The 22539-nt window shown below is 47.6% G+C and overlaps 1 long non-coding RNA gene across 1 annotated transcript in view; it reads left to right on the forward strand.

The window, feature by feature from the left end:
- LOC116985021 overlaps positions 1–22539 on the forward strand; it is a 225055-nt gene that overhangs the window by 26318 nt on the left and 176198 nt on the right. The window lies entirely within an intron of this gene.

Here is a 22539-nt window from a genome sequence, read left to right on the forward strand (position 1 = left end):
TGGGAGGTTGCGATTGGGCACGAGGACCGTGCGGTTTAACGGACGTTGACAGGTGTGGGTGGGGGGTGAACGTTGACAGTTGGGGTTCGTGAATGTGCGAGAGAGAGAGAGAGGGTGAGGGAGGAGAGGGAGGGAGAGAGAGAGGGTGAGGGAGAGGGAGAGGGAGAAAGCAGGAGAGAGAGTGTGAGGGAGAGGGAGAGAGAGGAGAGAAAGCAGGAGAGAGAGAGTGAGGGAGAGGGAGAGAGAGGGGAGAGAAAGCAGGAGGGAGAGGGTGAGGGAGAGGGAGGGAAAGAGGGTGAGAGATAGAAAGTGAGGAGGGGAGAGAGGGGGGGTAGAGATGGAAGAGAGAGGGTGTGAGAGAGGACAAGACAGAAGGGAGGGAGAGGTAGAGAGAGAGAGTGAGGGAGAGAGGGGGAGAGAGGGGAGAGAAAGAGAGAGGGGAGAGAGAGGGTGAGGAAGAGGGAGAGAGAGTGGGGGAAGAGGAAGGGGGAGCGATAGAGAGAGGGGAGAGAGATAGAGAGAGGGGGAGAGGGAGAGGGGGTCGGAGGAGGGGAGAGGGGGATTGGAGGAGGGGGGTTGGAGGGGAGGGGTTGGAGGAGGGAAGAAGGAGGTGAAGGAGGGTGGAGGAGGGGAGAGGGGCATAGGGGGAGGAGGGGCATAGGGTGGAGGGGGAGAGGGGGTAGAGAGTGGGGAGAGGGTCCCGTCCATTCAACACACGGTTGCGGGGGGGGGGGTGGCTGCGACATCACACACACCCAACCCCCCCCCCCAACACACACACACACACGCTAACCACCCCCCCAACACACACACACACTAACCCCCCCCCAACACACACACACGCACTAACCACCCCACCCCCAACACACACACACACTAACCACCCCCCCAACACACACACGACACCAACCCCCCAACACACACACACACACGAACCAGCCCCCCCCAACACACACACACACTAACCACCCCCAACACACACACACACTAACCGCCCAACACACACACTAACCGCCCAACACACACACTAACCCCCCCCCCAACACACACACACACTAACCCCCCAACACACACACACACTAACCCCCCCAACACACACACACACACTAACCAACCACCCCAACACACACACACTAACCACCCCAACACACACACACACTAACCACCCCCCCAACACACACACACACACACACACTAACCACCCCAACACACACATACACTAACCACCCCCCCAACACACACACACACACACACACACACACTAACCACCCCCCCACCCAACACACTAACCACCCCCCTTGATATTATATTAATATTATTAATTGGCTCCTTTTACCCCATCCCCACCCTGTCTCGAGGGGCAAAGTGAGTAGGGCAGAGAAAGAGCGAGTGGGAGAGGGAGAGGGAGATGAGGGGGGGAGGGAGATGAGGGGAGAGAGGGGGGAAGGGAGATGAGGGAAGAGAGGGGGGGTGGAGAGAGGGGGGGAGATGACCACAGGGGTTTCCTCTGGTTGTTCCAGACATATCCCACATCCCAAAGAACGTGTGGGTTTGTAGGTTAATTGGCCTCTGTAAAAGAAATTGCCCTTAATGTATAGGGAGAGGACGAAAAAGTGGGCTAACTAGTGTGACAGGGTGATTGATGGTCGGTGTTGATTAGGCAGGCCACAGGGCCTGTTTCCATGCTCTATCACTAAACTCTAAACTAAACTGTATAATATTACATACTCTGTATAATACACTCATATTGCCATATCTGAGTTACTGTGTGGAGATATGGGGTAACACCTACAAAACCAACCTACAGCCGTTATGCACATTACAAAAAAGAGCAATAAGAATTATCAATAACGTTGGATATCTTGAACATACCAATTTATTATTCTTAAAGTCACATACACTGAAGTTCACCAATCTGGTTAAATTTAAGGCTGCGCAAATCATGTACAAAGTAAGAAATAATTTACTTACAAAAACTGTTTATGGAAAGACAGGGTGGGTATAATTTGAGAGGGGAACAATTAAAAAAAACTCAATGTCAGAACAACTCTTAAAAGTATGTGCATAGCAATCTGTGGTGTGAATTTGTGGAATGGTCTGGAACAGGAGATAAAATTTAGCATAAACATAATTCAGTTTAAAAAGATGTACAAAAACACTTGTTTAAAAGGATATTGGGATGAGGATAGGTGATTGTGAGTGGGATATTTGTTATACTGATTGTATTGGGAAGGGTGATTATAGAGTGATGATTTGTATATATGACTAAGATACTGTATAGTATATGAGGGTTTTTTCTTTTCTTTTTCTTTTTTTCTTTTTAATATGGCTTTGTAAATATTTGATTAGTGTATAAATGGTAGGTTGAATAAGTTAGGTCTTTATTCTCTGGAGCGCAGAAGGTTAAGGGGGGACTTGATAGAGGTCTTTAAAATTATGAGAGGGATAGACAGAGTTGATGTGGACAAGCTTTTTCCTTTGAGAATAGGGAAGATTCAAACAAGAGGACATGACTTCAGAATTAAGGGACACAAGTTTAGGGGTAACATGAGGGGGAACTTCTTTACTCAGAGAGTGGTAGCGGTGTGGAATGAGCTTCCAGTGGAAGTGGTGGAGGCATGTTCGTTGGTATCATTTAAAAATAAATTGGATAGGCATATGGATGAGAAGGCAATGGAGGGTTATGGTATGAGTGCAGGCAGGTGGGACTAAGGGGAAATAAAAGTTGTTTGGCACGGACTTGTAGGGCCGAGATGGCCTGTTTCCGTGCTGTAATTGTTATTTGTTATATGTTATAAATGTAAATAATTTGGTGTACATATAGTGGCTGGTGTACATATGGTGTACATATAGCTGCTAAATTTGTATAAAATAATTACAAGCAGTTGAATAAAGGATGGGAATTAATAAGCTTTGGCTTCTTCCTGCTCCTTTTCGGACACATACGATTTCATTTATTTATCGATATTGTTTATGACACTTTATAAATATTCTTGTTTTGTTTTTTTGTATGCTGTTTTACACTTGCTTTCGCTACTGCAGACGGTATACCACGACATCCTCGACAACGCCCGGATGACATGCCCGGGAGCATCGGTGTACATGCCCGTTCTCTGGCAGCGCGGCTCCACCATCATCACCCGAGGTGGCAACAGTGACGGGAGACACCGGCTGGTCGATGCCACGGGCGGCGGCATCTACGAAATCAAAAGCAAGATGCCCTTCGACCGCGGCATCTACCGCTGCTGGGTGCATGGGCGTAGGGTCGCCTCCTTCCACCTCGAGATGCCCGAGCAGCCAGTGGTACACCGCCGCGTCAACCGGCGACGGCTCAAAGGCATAACCGTCATCGTCGGCAAGATCTCCATGGTCTTCATGATCAGCGCCGTGGTTGAGATACTGCACACCTAGTTGTTCGCGATCTTCCAGTTCAACTGCCTCCTCCAGAACATAAAGACCACAAGACATAAGGGCAGCCCGCCATTCTATCGCGGCTGATTCATTTTTCCCTCTCAACCGAATTCTTCTGCCCTCTCCCCGTAATCTTTTTTATCATTAATAATTACTTATCCATCTCCCAAGGACTTGGCCTCTCATGCCCCAGGCCATGGATGACGCAGCTGGGCTGCAGCAGCAGGGGCAAATGTGCAACTGGGCTGTTGGCTCCAGTGGAGCTGTAGTGTGAAGCGCCAAATAACATTGGTGCAAGTGGGCTGCTTTCGGGAAATATGCTGCATGATAGAGTGCCGACTGCATTGCTGCTGTGCTAGTGACCACGCTGCATTGGAGCACATTGGGAGCCATGCCACCACCTCCAGCGAGACTGGGACATGCTTGCATTGGTTAAAGGGAAATCTGAAAGAACTGCAGTGGCTGGTAAAATCGAAGGTAGACGCAAAATGCAGCATGTTTGGAGAGGGGTCGATACCCTTCTTCAAACTTATGTCAGGGGAGCGGATAGGACAAAGAAGATAGTTGGACTAGTGGCAGAACTGAGAAGGTGTGTGGGGTGGGGGGGAATGAAGAGAGAGAGCAAGAGCTATCTGAAGTTAGAGAAGTTAATGTTCATACTGCTGGGGTGTAAACTACCCAAGTGAAATACAGTTCATTCAGAAAGTATTCAGACCCCTTCACTTTTTCCACATTTTGTTATGTTACACCCCTATTCATTATTTTTAATCATCATTCTACACAGGTATTTAGAAATTTTTGCAAAGTAATTAAAAATAAATAACTGAAATAGCACATTTTCATAAGTATTCAGATCTTTTGCTCAGCACTTTGTTGAGGCACCTTTGGCAGTTTTTACAGCCTCAAGTCTTCATGGGTATGATACTACAAGCTTGGCACACCTGTATTTGTGTAATTTTACCCATTCTTCTCTGCAGATCTTCTCAAGCTCTGTCAGGTTGGATGGGGAGCGTCGATGCACAGATATTTTCAGGTCCTTCTAGAGATGTTCGATCGGGTTCAAGTACGGGCTCTGGCTGCGCCACTCAAGGACATTCACAGACTTGTCATAGCCACTCCTACGTTATCTTGGCTATGTGCTGTTGGAAGATGAATCTCCGCTCCAGTCTGTTCTGAAGCAGGTTTTCATCAAGGATCTCGCTGTACCTTGCTCTGTTCCACTTTCCCTGGATCCTGATTAGTCTCCTGCCGCTGAAAAACATCCCCACAGCATGACGCTACCACCACCATGCTTCACTATTGGCCAGGTGATGAGCGGTGCCTGGTTTCCTCCAGAGTGATGCTTGGCATTCAGGCCAAAGAGTTCAATCTTGGTTTTATCAGACCAGAGAATCTTGTTTGTCATGCCTTTGGCAAACTCCAAGCGGGCTGTCATGTGCCTTTTACTGAGGAGTGGCTTCCGTCTGGCCACTCTACCATAAAGGCCTGATTGGTGGAGGGCTGCAGATATAGTTGTCCTGGAAGGTTCTATCATCGCCACAGAGGAACTCTGGAGCTCTGTCAGAGCTCTATCAGGTTCTTGGTCACCTCCCAGACCAAGGCCCTTCTCCCCCGATTGCTCGGTTTGGCCGGGCGACCAGCTCTATGAAGCGTCCTGGTGGTTCCAAAGTTCTTACATTTAAGAATAACGGAGGCCACTGTGCTCTTCAAGACCTGCAATGCTGCAGAAATTGCTTTATACCCTTCCCCAGATCTGTGTCTCGACACAATCCTGTCTCGGAGATCTACAGACAATGTCTTCATCTTCATGGCTTGGTTTATGCTCTGACGTGCACTGTCAACTGTGGGACCTTATACAGACAGGTGTGTGCCTTTCCAAACCATGTCCAATCAATTTAATTTACCACTGATGGATTCCAATCAAGTTGTAGAAACATCTCAAGGATAATCAATAGAAACAGTATGAACCCAAGCAATTTTGAGTGTCATAGCAAAGGGTAAATGTAAATACATGTACATTTGATATTTGTGATGCATATGTAAATGTGATATTTCTGTTATTTATTTTTAATTACATTGCAAAAATTTCTAAACAGCTTTTTTCGCTTCTTCATTCTGCGGTATTGTGTGTAGATTGATGATTAAAAAAATGAATCAATTTTAAAATCAGGCTGTAAGTAACAAAATGGGGAAAATGTGAAGGGGTCTGAATATTTTCTGAATGCACTTTATGAGGTGCTGTTCCTCAAATTAGTGCTGGGCCTCTCTCTGACAATGGAGGAGGCCCAGGACAGAAAGGTCAGATTGGGAATGGGAGGAGGAGTTGAAGTGCTGGGCTATCGGGAGATCAGCTTGGTTGAGACGGACTGAGCCGAGATGTTCAGCGATTGATTGCCGAGTCTGTGCTTGGTCTCGCCGATGTAGAGAAGTTGACACCTGGAACAGCGGATGCAGTAGATGAGGTTGAAGGAGGTGCAAGTGCACCTCTGCCTCACCTGGAAAGACTGTTTGGGTCATTTGGATGGAGTCGAGGGGGCAAGGTAAAGGGACAGGTCTTGCATCTCCTGAGGTTGCAGAGGAAAGTGCCTATGCCCCTGTCCCACTTAGGAAACCTGAACGGAAACCTCTGGAGACTTTGCGCCCCACCCAAGGTTTCTGTGCGGTCACCGGAGGTTCCCGGAGGTTTTTGTCAGTCTCCCAAATGGTCGAAAATGGTTTCCGCTTCTTCTATGTTCCGGCATTTATTTCAAAAAATTCAAAACCGGCCGCGACTAAAAACAAGTTGTCGTTTTAAAAATCAGTATTTTTTAGTCGAAGCCAGTTGCGATGCTAGTTGAAGGTGGTTGCCGGAGGTTGCAGGTAGCTTTCCACTACCTGCAACTGTTACCGATTTTTAAAATGGCAACCTATTTTTAGTAGCGGCCGGTTATGAATTTTTTGAGATAATCGCCGGAACACAGAAGAACCGGAAACCACTTTCGACCATTAGGGAGACTGACAAAAACAAACACACACTCACACCAAAACACACACACACACACACACACACACACACTCTCACTCACACATACACTCACAAACACATACACACACACACACACACACAAACTCTCACACACACAAACACACACTCACACAGACACTCACACCAAAACACACAGACATGCACACACACACGTACACTCACAAACACATACACACACACTCACTGACTCACACACCATATATATGGCAGTAAACTTTCTTGAATACTCACACGGCTGAAAGCGGCCTCACCACTTTGGGGCTTCTGCAGTCAGCGGTACGTCCGCAATCAGCATGACCTCTGCACTTACCAGAAATTACGCTATCAGCGCGACTTCTGCACTCAATGGAAATTACACAATCAGCGCAACCTAAAAAAGCATTTATTCCTTCCAAACACAGTCGGGCCAAATAAAGCATTGCAGTTTCAAGCACAGGCAGGGCATTGTCATTAAGGGCTAACAATATATATATATATATATATACTAGACCAAGTGCAGACCCGTTGGGTCTGTTTTCCCAACGCGCGTTTGTGGGGGGGGAGGGGGGCAGTGGCATTACACTCACACTAACCACTCCCCAAACACACAGGTGGGGGGAGGGGAGGAGAGGGAGACGGGGTGGGAAGAGGGGAGGGTGAGAAGAGGGGAGGGAGGGGAGAGGAGGAGGAGGAAACTGGAGAGATTTGGGAGGAAAAGTAGAGTGGCGTAGGGGTACTACCTTCTGTGGCAGAGAATTCCAGAGATTCACCACTCTCTGTGTGAAAAATGTTTTTCTCATCTTGGTCCTAAAAGATTTACCCCTTATCCTTAAACTGTGGCCCCTTGTTCTGGACTTCCCCAACATCTGGTACAATCTTCCTGCATCTAGCCTGTCCAACCCCTTAAGAATTGTGTAAGTTTCTATAAGATCCCCCCTCAATCTTCTAAAATCTAGCGAGTACAAACCGAGTCTATCCAGTCTTTCTTCATATGAAAGTCCTGACATCCCAGGAATCAGTCTGGTGAACCTTCTTTGTACTCCCTCTATGGCAAGAATGTCTTTGAGCATTGGGCATTGTGACATCACACGATGGAACGTTCACCAGGTGCTGGTGCTCCTGCAAAGGCATATGTAAATGAATCCATTTCGATTGGACATATGTGAACATTGGGCATTGTGACATCACACGATGGAACGTTCACCATGGGCTGGAACTGCTGCAAAGGCATATGTAAATGATCCATCCCGATTGGACATATGTGAGCATTGGGCATTGTGACATCACACCATGGAAACGAATCAAAAGGCAGACAGGCAGTCGGACGGGGTGGGAATCTGGCTGGGGCTGGGGCTGGTGCAAAGCATATGTAAATTGATCCATTCCGATTGGACATATGTGAGCATTGGGCATTGTGACATCACACTATGGAAACGAATCAAAAGGCAGACAGGAAGCCGGACGGACGCCGGCAGCCTGAGAGTTTTATGTAATAACTAGACCAAGTGCAGACCCGTTGGGTCTGTTTCCCCAACGGCGTTTGCGGGGGGGGGGGGGGGGGTGAGAAGAGGGGAGGGAGGGGAGAGGAGGAGGAGGAGGAAACGGGATAGATTTGGGAGGGAAAGGAGAGCGGGGTAGGGGGTGAGAGATGGGGAGAGAGATGTGGGGGAGGGGGGAATGGGGAAGATGGGAGGGAGGGGGAGAGGGGCGGGGGAGAGGAGAAAGCATGGTGAGGGAGAGTGGAGGGGAAGGGGGAGAGAAGTGGAAGTGTGGGGAGGGAGGAGGAGATGGGTAGGGGGAGTGATGGAAGAGGGATAGGGGGAAGGGGGTGGGGGGAGAGAGGGAAGGGGGTGGGGTAGAGAGGGAAGGGGGGTGGGGGAGAGAGGGATTGGAGAGGGAGAGGGAGAGGGGGAGGAGAGAAGGGGGAGAGAAGTGGAAGAGTGGGGAGGGAGGGAGGGGTAGCGGGAGTGGAGGAAGAGGGACGGGGGAGTGGTGGAAGAGGGACAGAGGGGAAGGGGTTGGGGAGAGAGGGGAAGGGAGGGGAAGAGAGAGGGGTGGGGGTGGGAGAGGCGTGGGGATGCCGGACGGATGCCGGACGCCAGACTGCGGCAGCCAGAGAGTTTTATATAATAACTAGACCAAGTGCAGACCCGTTGGGTCTGTTTCCCCAACGCGCGTTTGCAGGGGGGGGGAGGGGGGGGTGCGACGTCACACTAACCACCTGGGTCTATTGGGTCTGTTCCTCCAAAGCACGGCTGCGGGGTGGGAATGGGGCTGGGGCTGGTGCAAAGGCATATGTAAATAGATCCATTCCGATTGGACATCTGTTATCATTGTGCATTGGGACATCACACGATGCAACGTTCACCAGGGGCTGGGGCTGGGGCTGATGCAAAGGCATATGTAAATGGTTCCATCCCGATTGGACATATGTGAGCATAGGGCATTGTGACATCAAACGATGGAAACGAATCAAAAGGCAGACAGGCAGCCGGACGGGGTGGGAATCTGGCTGGGGCTGGGGCTGGTGCAAAGGCATATGTAAATGGATCCATTCCGATTGGACATCTGTTAGCATTGTGCATTGTGACATCACACGATGGAACGTTCACCAGGGGCTGGGGCTGGTGCAAAGGCATATGTAAATGGTTCCATCCCGATTGGACATATGTGAGCATAGGGCATTGTGACATCACACGATGGAAACGAATCAAAAGGCAGACAGGCAGCCGGACGGACGCCGGACGCCGGCAGCCAGAGAGTTTTATATAATAACTAGACCAAGTGCCGACCCGTTGGGCTGCTCCCCCAATGGTGTGATCCCCCAACCCAATATTCCACCATGCACCCGTCTCCTCCAATGGAACTGAAGCCGTTCCCAAAAGTAAGATTCCAGCACTCCCCTGCCTCCCTTCATATAACAATAACCATATAACAATTACAGCACGGAAACAGGCCATCTCGACCCTTCTAGACCGTGCCGAACACATAATCTCCCCTAGTCCCATATACCTGCGCTCAGCAGTGGATTAAAAAAAAATCCAATTGCACCTCCCCTGCCTGCTGCAGCAGTGAAAAGTTCAGAGTGTTCCTGTCTTGCAACTTTGTTTCGAAGTGTGTTGGAAGCTGACATGTAAATGGTGAAGCCAGTTTCTAGTTGAAATACTGGGGGGGGGGGGGGAGAAGGATTTGATTAAAAACGTGTACTTCAACACGACGAAATGTAATGAGGAGCGGATACTTAGAAAGAAAAGCGAAATCTCTACCGAAATGGAAAAGATCTCGGAGATTGAGCGTCTGGATTGGGCGTGGCAATGAATCAAAGGAAGAAATGCAGCCGGCAGCCGTACATGTAAATGGATCCATTCCGATTGGACATCTGCGAGCATCGGCCATTCCGATTGGACATCTGCGAGTATCGGGCACGAATCAAAAGGCAGAAAGAGAGCCGGACGGCAGCCGGACGGATAGCACCAGAGTTTTATAGATATACTAGACCAAGTGCAGACCCGTCGGGTCTGTTTCCCCAACGGCGTTTGCGGGGGGGGGGGGGGGGGGGGTGAGAAGAGGGGAGGGAGGGGAGAGGAGGAGGAGGAAACGGGATAGATTTGGGAGGGAAAGGAGAGCGGGGTAGGGGGTGAGAGATGGGGAGAGAGATGTGGGGGAGGGGGGATGGGGAGGAGGGAGGGAGTGGAGAGGGGTGGGGAGAGAGGGGAAAGAGTAGGGAGGGAGAGTGGAGGGGAAGGGGGAGAGAAGTGGAAGAGTGGGGAGGGAGGAGGAGAGGGGTAGGGGGAGTGATGGAAGAGGGACAGAGGGATAGGGGGTGGGGGGGAGAGGGAAGGGGGTGGGGTAGAGAGGGAAGGGGGGTGGGGGAGAGAGGGATTGGAGAGGGAGAGGGGTGAGGAGAGGGAGAGGGGGAGGAGAGAAGGGGGAGAGAAGTGGAAGAGTGGGGAGGGAGGGAGGGGTAGCGGGAGTGGAGGAAGAGGGACGGGGGAGTGGTGGAAGAGGGACAGAGGGGAAGGGGTGGGGGAGAGAGAGAAGGGAAGGGAGGGGAAGAGAGAGGGGTGGGGGTGGGAGAGGCGTGGGGTAAGGGGATAGAAGTGGAAGAGTGGGGTGTGAGGGGTAGGGGGAGTGGTGAAAGAGGGACAGGGGTAGGGGGAAGGGGGTGGTGGTAGAGAGGGAAGGGGGTGGGGGAGAGAGGGATGGGTGGGAGAGGGAGGGGGGTGAGAAGAAGGAAACATAGAAGCATAGAAATTAAGTGCAGGAGTAGGCCATTTGGCCCTTCGAGCCTGCACCGCCATTCAATATGATCATGGCTGATCATCCAACTCAGTATCCTGTACCTGCCTTCTCTCCATACCCCCTGATCCCTTTAGCCACAAGGGCCACATCTAACTCCCTCTTAAATATAGCCAATGAACTGGCCTCAACTACATTCTGTGGCAGAGAATTCCAGAGACTCACCAGAGATTTCAATTTTCCACACATAGACTGGGAAACACATTCTGTAAATGGGCTGGATGGGTTGGAGTTTGTAAAATGTGTGCAGGATAGTTTTTTGCAACAATACATAGAAGTACCTACTAGAGAAGGGGCGGTACTGGACCTCCTGTTAGGAAATGAGATGGGTCAGGTGGCAGAGGTATGCGTTGGGGAACAGTTCGGGTCCAGTGATCACAATACCATTAGTTTCAATATAATTATGGAGAGGGACAAAACTGGACCTAGGGTTGAGATTTTTGATTGGAGAAAGGCTAACTTTGAGGAGATGCGAAAGGATTTAAAAGGAGTAAATTGGGACAGTTTGTTTTATGGGAAAGATGTGGAAGAGAAATGGAGTACATTTAAAGGTGAAATTTTAAGAGTACAGAATCTTTATGTCCCTGTTCGGTTGAAAGGAAATCGTAAAAATTGTAAAGAGCCATGGTTTTCAAGGGAAATTGGACACTTGGTTCGGAAAAAGAGGGAGATCTACAATAGTTATAGGCAGCGGAGTAAATGAGGTGCTTGAGGAGTATAAAGAATGTAAAAAGAATCTTAAGAAAGAAATTAGAAAAGCTAAAAGAAGATATGAGGTTGCTTTGGCAAGTAAGGTAAAAGTAAATCCGAAGGGTTTCTACCGCTATATTAATAGCAAAAGGATAACGAGGGATAAAATTGGTCCATTAGAGAGTCAGAGTGGCCAACTATCTGCAGAGCCAAAAGAGATGGGGGAGATATTGAACAGTTTCTTTTCTTCGGTATTCACCAAGGAGAAGGATATTGAATTATGTGAGGTAAGGGAAACAAGTAGAGTAGCTATGGAAACTATGAGGATCAAAGAAGAGGAAGTACTGACACTTTTGAGAAATATAAAAGTGGATAAGTCTCCAGGTCCGGACAGGATATTCCCTAGGACATTGAGGGAAGTTAGTGTAGAAATAGCAGGGGCTATGGCAGAAATATTTCAAATGTCATTAGAAACGGGAATAGTGCCGGAGGATTGGCGTACTGCGCATGTTGTTCCATTGTTTAAAAAGGGGTCTAAGAGTAAACCTAGCAATTATAGACCTGTTAGTTTGACGTCAGTGGTGGGCAAATTAATGGAAAGAATACTTAGAGATAAAATATATAAGCATCTGGATAAACAGGGTCTGATTAGGAACAGTCAACATGGATTTGTGCCTGGAAGGTCATGTTTAACTAATCTTCTTGAATTTTTTGAAGATGTTACTCGGGAAATTGATGAGGGTAAAGCAGTGGATGTTGTGTATATGGACTTCAGTAAGGCCTTTGACAAGGTTCCTCATGGAAGGTTGGTTAAGAAGGTTCAATGGTTGGGTATTAATGGTGGAGTAGCAAGATGGATTCAACAGTGGCTGAATGGGAGATGCCAGAGAGTAATGGTGGATGGTTGTTTGTCAGGTTGGAGGCCAGTGACGAGTGGGGTGCCACAGGGATCTGTGTTGGGTCCACTGTTGTTTGTCATGTACATCAATGATCTGGACGATGGTGTGGTAAATTGGATTAGTAAGTATGCAGATGATACTAAGATAGGTGGGGTTGCGGGTAATGAAGTAGAATTTCAAAGTCTAGAGAGATTTATGCCAGTTGGAAGAGTGGGCTGAAAGATGGCAGATGGAGTTTAATGCTGATAAGTGTGAGGTGCTACATCTTGGCAGGACAAATCAAAATAGGACGTACATGGTAAATGGTAGGGAATTGAAGAATGTAGGTGAACAGAGGGATCTGGGAATAACTGTGCACAGTTCCATGAAAGTGGAATCTCATGTAGATAGGGTGGTAAAGAAAGCTTTTGGTGTGCTGGCCTTTATAAATCAGAGCATTGAGTATAGAAGTTGGGATGTAATGTTAAAATTGTACAAGGCATTGGTGAGGCCAATTCTGGAGTATGGTGTACAATTTTGGTCGCCTAATTATAGGAAGGATGTCAACAAAATAGAGAGAGTACAGAGGAGATTTACTAGAATGTTGCCTGGGTTTCAGCAACTAAGTTACAGAGAAAGGTTGAACAAGTTAGGGCTTTATTCTTTGGAGCGCAGAAGGTTAAGGGGGGACTTGATAGAGGTTTTTAAAATGATGAGAGGGATAGACAGAGTTGACGTGGAAAAGCTTTTCCCACTGAGAGTAGGGAAGATTCAAACAAGGGGACATGACTTGAGAATTAAGGGACTGAAGTTTAGGGGTAACATGAGGGGGAACTTCTTTACTCAGAGAGTGGTAGCTGTGTGGAATGAGCTTCCAGTGAAGGTGGTGGAGGCAGGTTCGTTTTTATCATTTAAAAATAAATTGGATAGTTATATGGATGGGAAAGGAATGGAGGGTTATGGTCTGAGCGCAGGTATATGGGACTAGGGGAGATTATGTGTTCGGCACGGACTAGAGGGGTCGAGATGGCCTGTTTCCGTGCTGTAATTGTTATATGGTTATATGGTTATATGGTTATCTGTGTGAAAAATGTTTTCCTCATCTCAGTACTAAAGGATTTCCCCTTTATCTTTAAACTGTGAGCCGCTTGTCCTGGACTTCCCCAACATCGGGAACAATCTTCCTGCATCAGACAAATGCAATTCAGGACTTTTCACTTCACAAGCAAAGTCAGAATGGCGGTTAGTGAAGAATTCGTACAATCGCGGAGCGTTCAAATGCTGCGCGCGCCTCCTGCACCAAAGGGGGGGGGGGAGCGTGTGTCGTCACACACAAAGATCTTTGGTCACACACTATGCACGCGCCTCCACAAACAGATGAGCGTCTTCTTGAATGGAGAGCGCGTGGCTGCCTCCACAAACAGTCACACACACCGTTGACCTGCCCCCGCAAAAAATATTTTGTGTGGAAGGGGAGGAGGAGGGTGGAGAGGGAGAGGGGGAGGAGGGGGGGGGAGGAGAGGATGGGGTAGAGAGGTGAAGGGGGGGTGGAGGGGTTGGAGCGGGCGTGCATGAGAAGAGAGAAGGGCAGAGAGAGAGAGAGAGAGAGAGAGGCTGGTACAACAACAAAAAACCCGGATAAACTCAGCGGGTGCAGCAGCATCTATGGTCCGAAGGAAAAGGGCAACGTTTTTGGCCGAAACCCCTTCTTCCGGGTTTCGCTCCATAGATGCTGCCGCACCCGCTGAGTTTATCCAGGTTTTTTGATGTCTACCTTCGATTTTCCAGCATCTGTAGTTCCTTCTTAAAGTCAGAGACTGTGCACGGTAAGGGAATGAGGAGGGAGAGGGGGAAGAGTGTGGAGGGAGGGGGAGAGTGGGATTGGAGGAGGAGAGGGGTGGAAGGAGAGAGGGGAAAGAGTGTGTGGGGGGGGGTGGAGGGGGGGACTAAGCTATAACAGTAAATTAAACATTGTCACTAATGCCAGCGTGTTGTAGAGTAATCCCTGCTGATTTGCTGGAACACAAAGAAGGACCCCATGAATCAAATAACTCACTTCAGCAGGGACTTTGCTTTCTTGCACTGTAATCGACCTCGCAGCACTTTCTTCAGCTTTTTTATGCTTTTCCCACTAAATACAATGAACCTGCTGCAAGTTTCCACGACATTTATTCCACAGATCAACACATCGGAATCTCCAGTACAACAGGCATCTGTGAAGCTCCCTTAGCCATTTTGTGTGCTAGCCTGAAAAAAAGCGCGTGATTGGCCAACTGACAGACAACTCAATGTTAAACGTGCTTTGATTGGACTAAAACATTCCCGACATTTTTCCCGTGTTTCTGAGTTTCAGTGGTGATTGTTTTAAATATTTTTACACAATTTGTGAAAATTTCATGTAGTTTGGTGACTTGGGTCACGAAACTGCAGAATAAAGCTCATCGGCCCACAGCCTATTATCTGTACTCCCTCTATGTCAACAATGTCTTTGAGCATTGGGCATTGTGACATCACACGATGGAACGTTCACCAGGGGCTGGGGCTCCTGCAAAGGCATATGTAAATGGATCCATTCCGATTGGACATATGTGAGCATCGGGCATTGTGACATCACACAATGGAACGTTCAACTGGGGCTGGGGCTGGTGCTGTTTCTATGGGTGTGAAGCCAGTTTATTTTTGAAATAGGTTGGGTGGGGGGGTATGATGGATTTGATTTAAAACGTGCACTTAAACACGAAGAAATGTAATGAAGGGCGGATACTTTGAAAGAAAAGTGAAATGTCTACCGAAATGGAAAAGATGTCGGCGATTCTGCTTTCCCCCTTATCCTTAAACTTTGACCCCTTGTTCTGGTCTTCCCCAACATCCGGAACAATCTTTCTGCATCTAGCCCGTCCAACCCCTTAAGAATTTTATACGTTTCTATAAGATACCCCCTTAATCTTCTAAAATCTAGCGAGTACAAGGCGAGTCTATCCAGTTTTTCTTCATATGAAAGTTCTGACATCCCAGGCCAGTCTGGTGAACCTTCTCTGTACTGTCACTATGGCAACGATGTATTTGAGCATTGGGCATTGTGACATCACACGATGGAACGTTCACCATTGGCTGGGGCTCCTGCATAGGCATATGTAAATGAATCCATTCCGATTGGACATATGTGAACATTGGGCATTGTGACATCACACGATGGAACGTTCACCATGAGCTGGGGCTGGTGCAGCTTCTGTGGTTTAGTTTTGAAATATTGGGGGGGAGGGGGGGAAGGATTTGAGTAAAAACGTGTACTTAAACACGACGAAATGTAATGAGGAGCGGATACTTAGAAAGAAAAGTGAAATCCCTACCGAAATGGAAAAGACGTCGGCGATTCTGCGTCTGGTTTCGGAGTTGCAGGGAATCAAAGGAAGAAATGCGGCCGGAAGCCGTACTTGTAAATGGATCCGTTCCGATTGGACGTCTGCGAGCGTCGGGCATCGCGATTGGACGTCTGCGAGCATCGGGCATTGTGACATCGCACGGTGGGAACGAATCGAAAGGCAGGAAGGGATCCGGACGGCAGCCGGAATGATGGGGCGAGAGGTTTATATAATAGATAGACTAGACCAAGTGCAGACCCGTTGGGTCTGTTCCCCAAAGGCGTTTTGCGGGGGCGGGAGGGGGGGCTGCAGCATCAAACTCACATTAACCACCCCCCAAACACACAGGTGGGGGGAGGGTGGATGTGAAGAGGGGAGGGAGGGGAGAGGAGGTGGAGGAAACGGGACAGATTTGGGAGGGAAAGAAGAGCGCGGTAGGGGGTGAGAGAGGGGGATGGGGAGAGAGATGTGGGGGAGGGGGAGGATGGGGAGGTAGGGGAGGAGGGAGGGAGGGAGGGGGAGAGGGGTGGGTGAGAGAGGGGAAAGAGTGGAGAGGGAGAGTGGAGGGGCAAGGGGGAGAGGTGGAAGAGTGGGGAGGGAGGTGGAGAGGGGTAGGGGGAGTGATGGAAGAGGGACAGAGGGGTAGGAGGAAGGGGGCGGGTGGAGAGAGGGAAGGGGGTGGCGTAGAGAGGGAAGGGGGGGTGCGGGAGAGAGGGATGGGTGGGAGAGGCAGAGGGGTGAGGAGAGGGAAACATAGAACCATTGAAATTAAGTGCAGGAGTAGGCCATTCGACCCTTCGAGCCTGCACCACCATTCAATATGATCGTGGCTGATCATCCAACTCAGTATCCTGTACCTGCCTTCTCTCCATACCCCCTGATCCCTTTAGCCACAAGGGCCACATCTAACTCCCTCTTAAATACAACCAATGAACAGGCCTCAACTACCTTCTGTGCCAGTGAATTCCAGAGATTCACCACTCTCTGTGTGAAAAATGTTTTTCTCATCTCGGTCCTAAAAGATTTACCCCTTATCCTTAAACTGTGACCCCTTGTTCTGGACTTCCCCCAACATCTGGAACAATCTTCCTGCATCTAGCCTGTCCAACCACTTAAGAATTTTGTACGTTTTTATAAGATACCCCCTCAATCTTCTAAAAGCTAGCGAGTACAAGGTGAGTCTTTCCAGTCTTTCTTCATATGAAAATCGTGACATCCCAGGAATCAGTCTGGTGAACCTTCTCTGTACTTTCTCTATGGCAACAATGTATTTGAACATTGGGCATTGTGACATCACACAATGGAACGTTCACCAAGTGCTTGTGCTCCTGCAAAGGCATATGTAAATGAATCCATTCCGAATGGACATCTGTGAGCATTGGGCATTGTGACATCACACGATGGAACGTTCAGCAGGGGCTGGGGCTGGTGCTGATTCTATGGGTGAGAAGCCAGTTTAGTTTTGAAATATTGGGGGGGGGGGGAAGGATTTGATTAAAAACGTGTACTTAAACACGACGAAATGTAATAAGGTGCGGATACTTAGAAAGAAAAGTGAAATCTCTACCGAAATGAAAAAAATGTCGGCGATTCTGCGTCTGGTTTCGGAGTTGCAGGGAATCAAAGGAAGAAATGCGGCCGGAAGCCGTCCATGTAAATGGATCCATTCCGATTGGACGTCTGCGAGCGTCGGGCATTGCGATTGGACATCTGCGAGCATCGGGCATTGTGACATCGCACGGCGGGAACGAATCGAAAGGCAGAAACGCAGCCGGGCGGATGTCGGACGGATGGGGCGAGAGATTTATATATTAATAGATACATAGCAGATATAGATAGATAGATATAGATAGAAGATATATATATATATACACACACGCACACACACATATATATATACATATACACACACACACACACATATATATATATATATATATATACACACATGTACATATATACACATATGTATACATATACATACATATAGTATAAGAATATATGGTTTAAAGAGACTGCAGCGCGGAATTAGGCTCCCCATGGTGTAATATGGGCATTGGACACTAGATCGCACTTACTTTTTTGATCTAATTTTCTAATTAATTGAATTAAATAATGTGCAACTTTTGGCACTGACGAGTTATGACTTTCTTCTCAATTATATTTAATCTAAATCTGTGCAAAATTTAATGTATTTCCGAGACATGGGTCACGAAAGTTAAATTCTAGATAAATTTTCGATGCTTGGCCCACCGCATCTATATGCTGTATGCGACGGCTGATGGGGTGGAAGTTGAGTACAAGGGGGACTCGGGACGTTACGAGAGGGGGGAGGGTGAACCACCTCAAAAGCATTCCCACTTCTGGCCATATCTTCCCATCTCTACCCCTTTCTGCTTTCCACAGTGACCATTTCCTCCGTAATTACCTGCTCAACGCGTCCTTTCCCACCCAAAACATCCTCTCCCCAGGCACTTTCCTCTGCAATCGCAGGAAATGAAACACCTGTCCCTTTCCCTTCCCCCCTCGAATCCATTCAAGGACCCAAACAGTCTTTCCAGGTGAGGCAGACGTTCACTTGCACCTCCTCCAACCTCATCACTGCATCCGCTGTTCCAGGTGCCAATTTCTCGACATTGGTGCTACCTACGCAGGCTCGGTGATCATTTCGCTGAGCACCTCCGCTCAGTCCGCCCAGCATCAACCTCCCCCCCCCCCTCCCATTCCTAATCTGACCTCTCTCTCCTGGGCCTCCTCCATTGTCAGAGTGAGGCCCAGTGCAAATTGGAGGATCAGCACCTGATATTTTGCTTGGGTAGTTTACACCCCAGCGGTATGAACATTGACTTCTCTAACATCTGGTATCCCTTGCTCTCTCGCTTCATTTCCCCCCCTCCCAGTTCTCTCACTGGTCCCACTGTCTCCGCCTACATTCTTCCTTTGTCCTCCCCTCTCCCCTGACATCAGTCTAAAGAAGGGTATCGACCTGAAACATCACCAATTCCTTCTCTCCATAGATACTGCCTCACCCGCTGAGTTTCTCTAGCATTTTGTGTCTACTGGCAGCTCCTATTTCCCCCCTCCTGCGGCGGCCAACAGCAGCGCCCGCAGTTTCAAGGGCACTGGCAGCCTGGTCCGTTGGCTGCTGCCCGGCTCTAGCGGCCGGGGCGACAAGCAGCAGGGGCTAGCAACGGCAGCAGCACTCCAGCACTCCAGCGAGAAACAGCAGCCTAGCCAGCAACACCTCAGGGTGCACAATAACTATACCAGCAGCACCCAAGAGTCAACATGCCTAACAAATCATAGGGAGGCCAGTGGTGGCCAAACTGAACTAGGGTGTGGATTATGGAGGAGTATTATTATTCGTTTTTTTCAGGGCGGCACAGTGGTGCAGCAGTAGAGATGCTGCCTCACAGCACCAGAGAATCAGGATCAATCCTAACTACAGGTGCTGTCTGCACGGAGTTTGTACGTTCTCCCTGTGACCACGTGGGATTTCTCCGGGCACTCCGGTTTCCCCCCACATTCCAAAGATGTACAGGTTTGTAGGGTTAATTGGCTTCTGTAAATTGCTCCTAATCTGTAAGATAGAAATAGTGTATGTGGAACGCTAGTTACTTGCTACACCTTCACAGCCTCATTCATGTAAAAGCACAAATATATATCCAATAATCCATAACGCAATCAATTAATTGTAATAAATAGTAAGATTAAACGAGAACTTACCAGTTTGAAGTTTGATCGTTATTTTATGAGGAGGAACGTTGAGGGAATACGTGAAGAACCCCGCCAGGACGCTTGCGTGCCATTCTTCAAAGCAGCGGTGTGAAATCACAGATAACTGTAATGACTAAACATAGTAAGATTAGAGAAGAGATACCAGTTGAGTATATGATCAAGGTGGGAGCGGAGGGCACGTATTCCCTCAACGTTACTCCTCATTAAATAACGATCAAACTTCAAACTGGTAAATTCTCGTTTAATCTTACTATTTTACTTCGGAGTCACATGAGTGACTACGTGAAGATTTTAAAGCTCTGTGATTCCATGCCGTGGAAACGAGTCCATGCATCACATCTGCCTTGATTAAGGAGAAAATAGTGTTAACATCATTAGACATCAATACGATATTGAAAAAACAACGATAAATTTATTAACACCAAATTATAGCCCCAATTTATGGGGTAAAATTATATTACAGAACTTAAAATTGTTTCTGCAAATGTTCCAGGTTCAATTACTGGTTTGTTATAAAATCGTTGGAAAGTTTTCTCTGTTGACCATCCGGCTGTCTTGAGGATTTGGTCCATAGGAACATCCAACTTCATAGCTGCCGATGTAGCTGCAGCCCTGGTGGAGTGAGATTTTAAAATGTTAGTGTCTACTCCAGCCTTTATTAGGACCTGTTTTATCCATCTCGAGATGGTCTGGACTGTCACTTTTTTGTGTGGCTGTTTGTAGCTGATTAAAAGTGCCATTTATTTGCCTCTGATGATCTCAGTATACTCCATATATAATAGCAAGTGTGTTACAATACAGAGTCGATCATCTGTCGGGTAGGCCCTGAATTCTATTTTTAGGCCTGCTGACCCCTGTCTGTTCTGTTTGACTAATTCATTGATGTGAAAAGATAAATTTCCAGATGAAGTAGTCATGTTGTCCAGCCTTAGTTTCTGTAGCGACTGGACCCTTTGTGCCGTGACCAAGGCCATCAGCATGACTGTTTTCATAGTCAGTTTCTGTAAGGACAGAGCTGTAGCTGGAGACCAGTTTCTGAACATGGTCAGTACTATGCTCACATCCCATATTTGGAAGTACCTGGTTCTTGGGGGATTAACATTAAAAATGCCCCTGATGAGTTTAGTTACCAGGGGGTGTGTCCCATCAGAATGCCGCTCTGTTCCTTGCCACAGGTATGTTGACAGAGCACTTCTGGCGCAGTTGATGGCACTATAACTGAGCCCCTCATCGTAATGGAGGCTTGCCAGGAATTCCAGAACAGACGGGATGTTCATAGATCTGAGGGTGATGTTATTGTTGTGACAGTACATTTCCCATTTCTTGATGTACACCAAGTACTGCTTTTTGGTGGACTGTCTGTGAGCCGCTGAAATAATATCCACTGTTCGGTCCGTCAGTCCCAGGTGTAGTAGAGGTGCTTTCAAACTCTACAAATTAATAGGTTTATATAATTATGACATGGGTGACTTTCCCTTGTTACGGGATGAACCAATAAATTAGGTCTATGATGGATGGTGATGCATGGTTCTAATACCATGTCGAGTATCACCGGGAACCATCGTTGAGTAGGCCAATCGGGTACTATCAAAATACCAGACGCAGAGTCTTGCTGTATTTTCCTTAATACCCGACTGATGAGGCAGAAAGGAGGGAATGCATAAATAAACAATTTCCCCCAATGCAGCGAAAATGCATCTGTTGCCGCTGCCCCAGGGTCTGCTGATAATGATTGGATTGGAACAATGCCTAATGTTATCTTTCCACCATTATAGTCCCATTATGGCCTCTGTTGGTAGCTTCATTGGTCTGTCAAAATGACCACCATTAATTTTGAGTGCTCGTATTTTAGCCCTCTGTAAATTTCGATAATGTAAAGGTCCGAATTGTGTGGCTGAAAACGCAGTCACTATTTTGCCAATTATTCTTGCTACCAGTCTGATGGATGGTTTAGTGATGTCAATGATTTTGCTGCAAGCCTCTATTAAGGCTGTAACGTTTTCTTTCGGCAGAGTCACTGACATGTGAACTGAGTTAATGGTGAACCCCAGATGATCCATTGTAGTTGAAGGCGTTAATTTAGATTTAACTTTAAATAACATCTGTGGTCACCTCTGATGGGTACTGTATAGTAAGCATCTTTTAAATCGATGCTTGCCATGTAGTAACCTTTGTAAATCAATTGCTTAGTAGTAACAAAGGTTTCCATCTTGAAATGAATATATTGTACGAATGTATTCAAATTAGTCAAATCTATGATGATGCGGCAAACACCATCTTTCTTGTTTTTGATAAAGATATTGGACACGAATTCCTGTGATTCGTGTTGGGTTTTCTCAATTACTCCTTTTTTATAAAGCCGCTGTAGTTCACCGTGTGCTTTTTATTTTTCTTTGCCTGTAAGCACGAACATTCGGTTCGGTACATGCTGAACTGGAGGGTTATGTGTTTGTATAAATTCTATGGTATAACCCTGGATATCGCTTAAAATATAAGTGTCGGTAGTTAACTTATTCCATGCATCCAGATAGAAGTGTAATCTCCCACCAAACTCCATGCTCCCTTCAATTCGTAAGGAACCAGACCCACCTACCTCCATGGTTACCAGTGGTAGGTTTATTACTTTTTCGGTATCCTCCGTGGATGTTGAGGCGCCGGTGTCTGGGTCTGTAGTTGGGTCGGTGTTGAGGGTTTGCGCATTTTCCAGGAAGGCCGGTCTGGGCCATGGCCTAAAAAAGACCGATGTTGAGTGTACCTGGCCTTCGGGCTTTCACCAGTTTGTCTTGTCCGACTGGTGGGTGCGTAGGGGTGCTGTTTCTGGCCGAAGTAGTTTTTAGACGTTGCTTTAATGAGCCCCAGAGTTTTAGCCTCTTCGTTAAGTCATTTTACCTGTTTGGATAAGTCACCTCCAAATAGTAATATTGGTGGTTTGGAGGTTCCAGGTTTGCACAGGCCTGCAAATTTGGGGTCTAAAGCCGGTTGGATGGCACTCTTCTTAATACTATTTAACTCGTATTGGGAGTTGCAAAATAAAGCCAGTGCATCCTGGTGATCTTGTGTCATGTCTTTTTCGTTGATTGTGCGGGCGAAAGCAGTAATTCCCGCTGTTAGGACTTTCAGAACTTTTTGTAGTTTCAAGTCCCTGGCTCTGATTGAT

This window comes from Amblyraja radiata, chromosome 21 (genome assembly GCF_010909765.2).
Source record: "Amblyraja radiata isolate CabotCenter1 chromosome 21, sAmbRad1.1.pri, whole genome shotgun sequence".
Classification (NCBI taxonomy): domain Eukaryota; kingdom Metazoa; phylum Chordata; class Chondrichthyes; order Rajiformes; family Rajidae; genus Amblyraja; species Amblyraja radiata.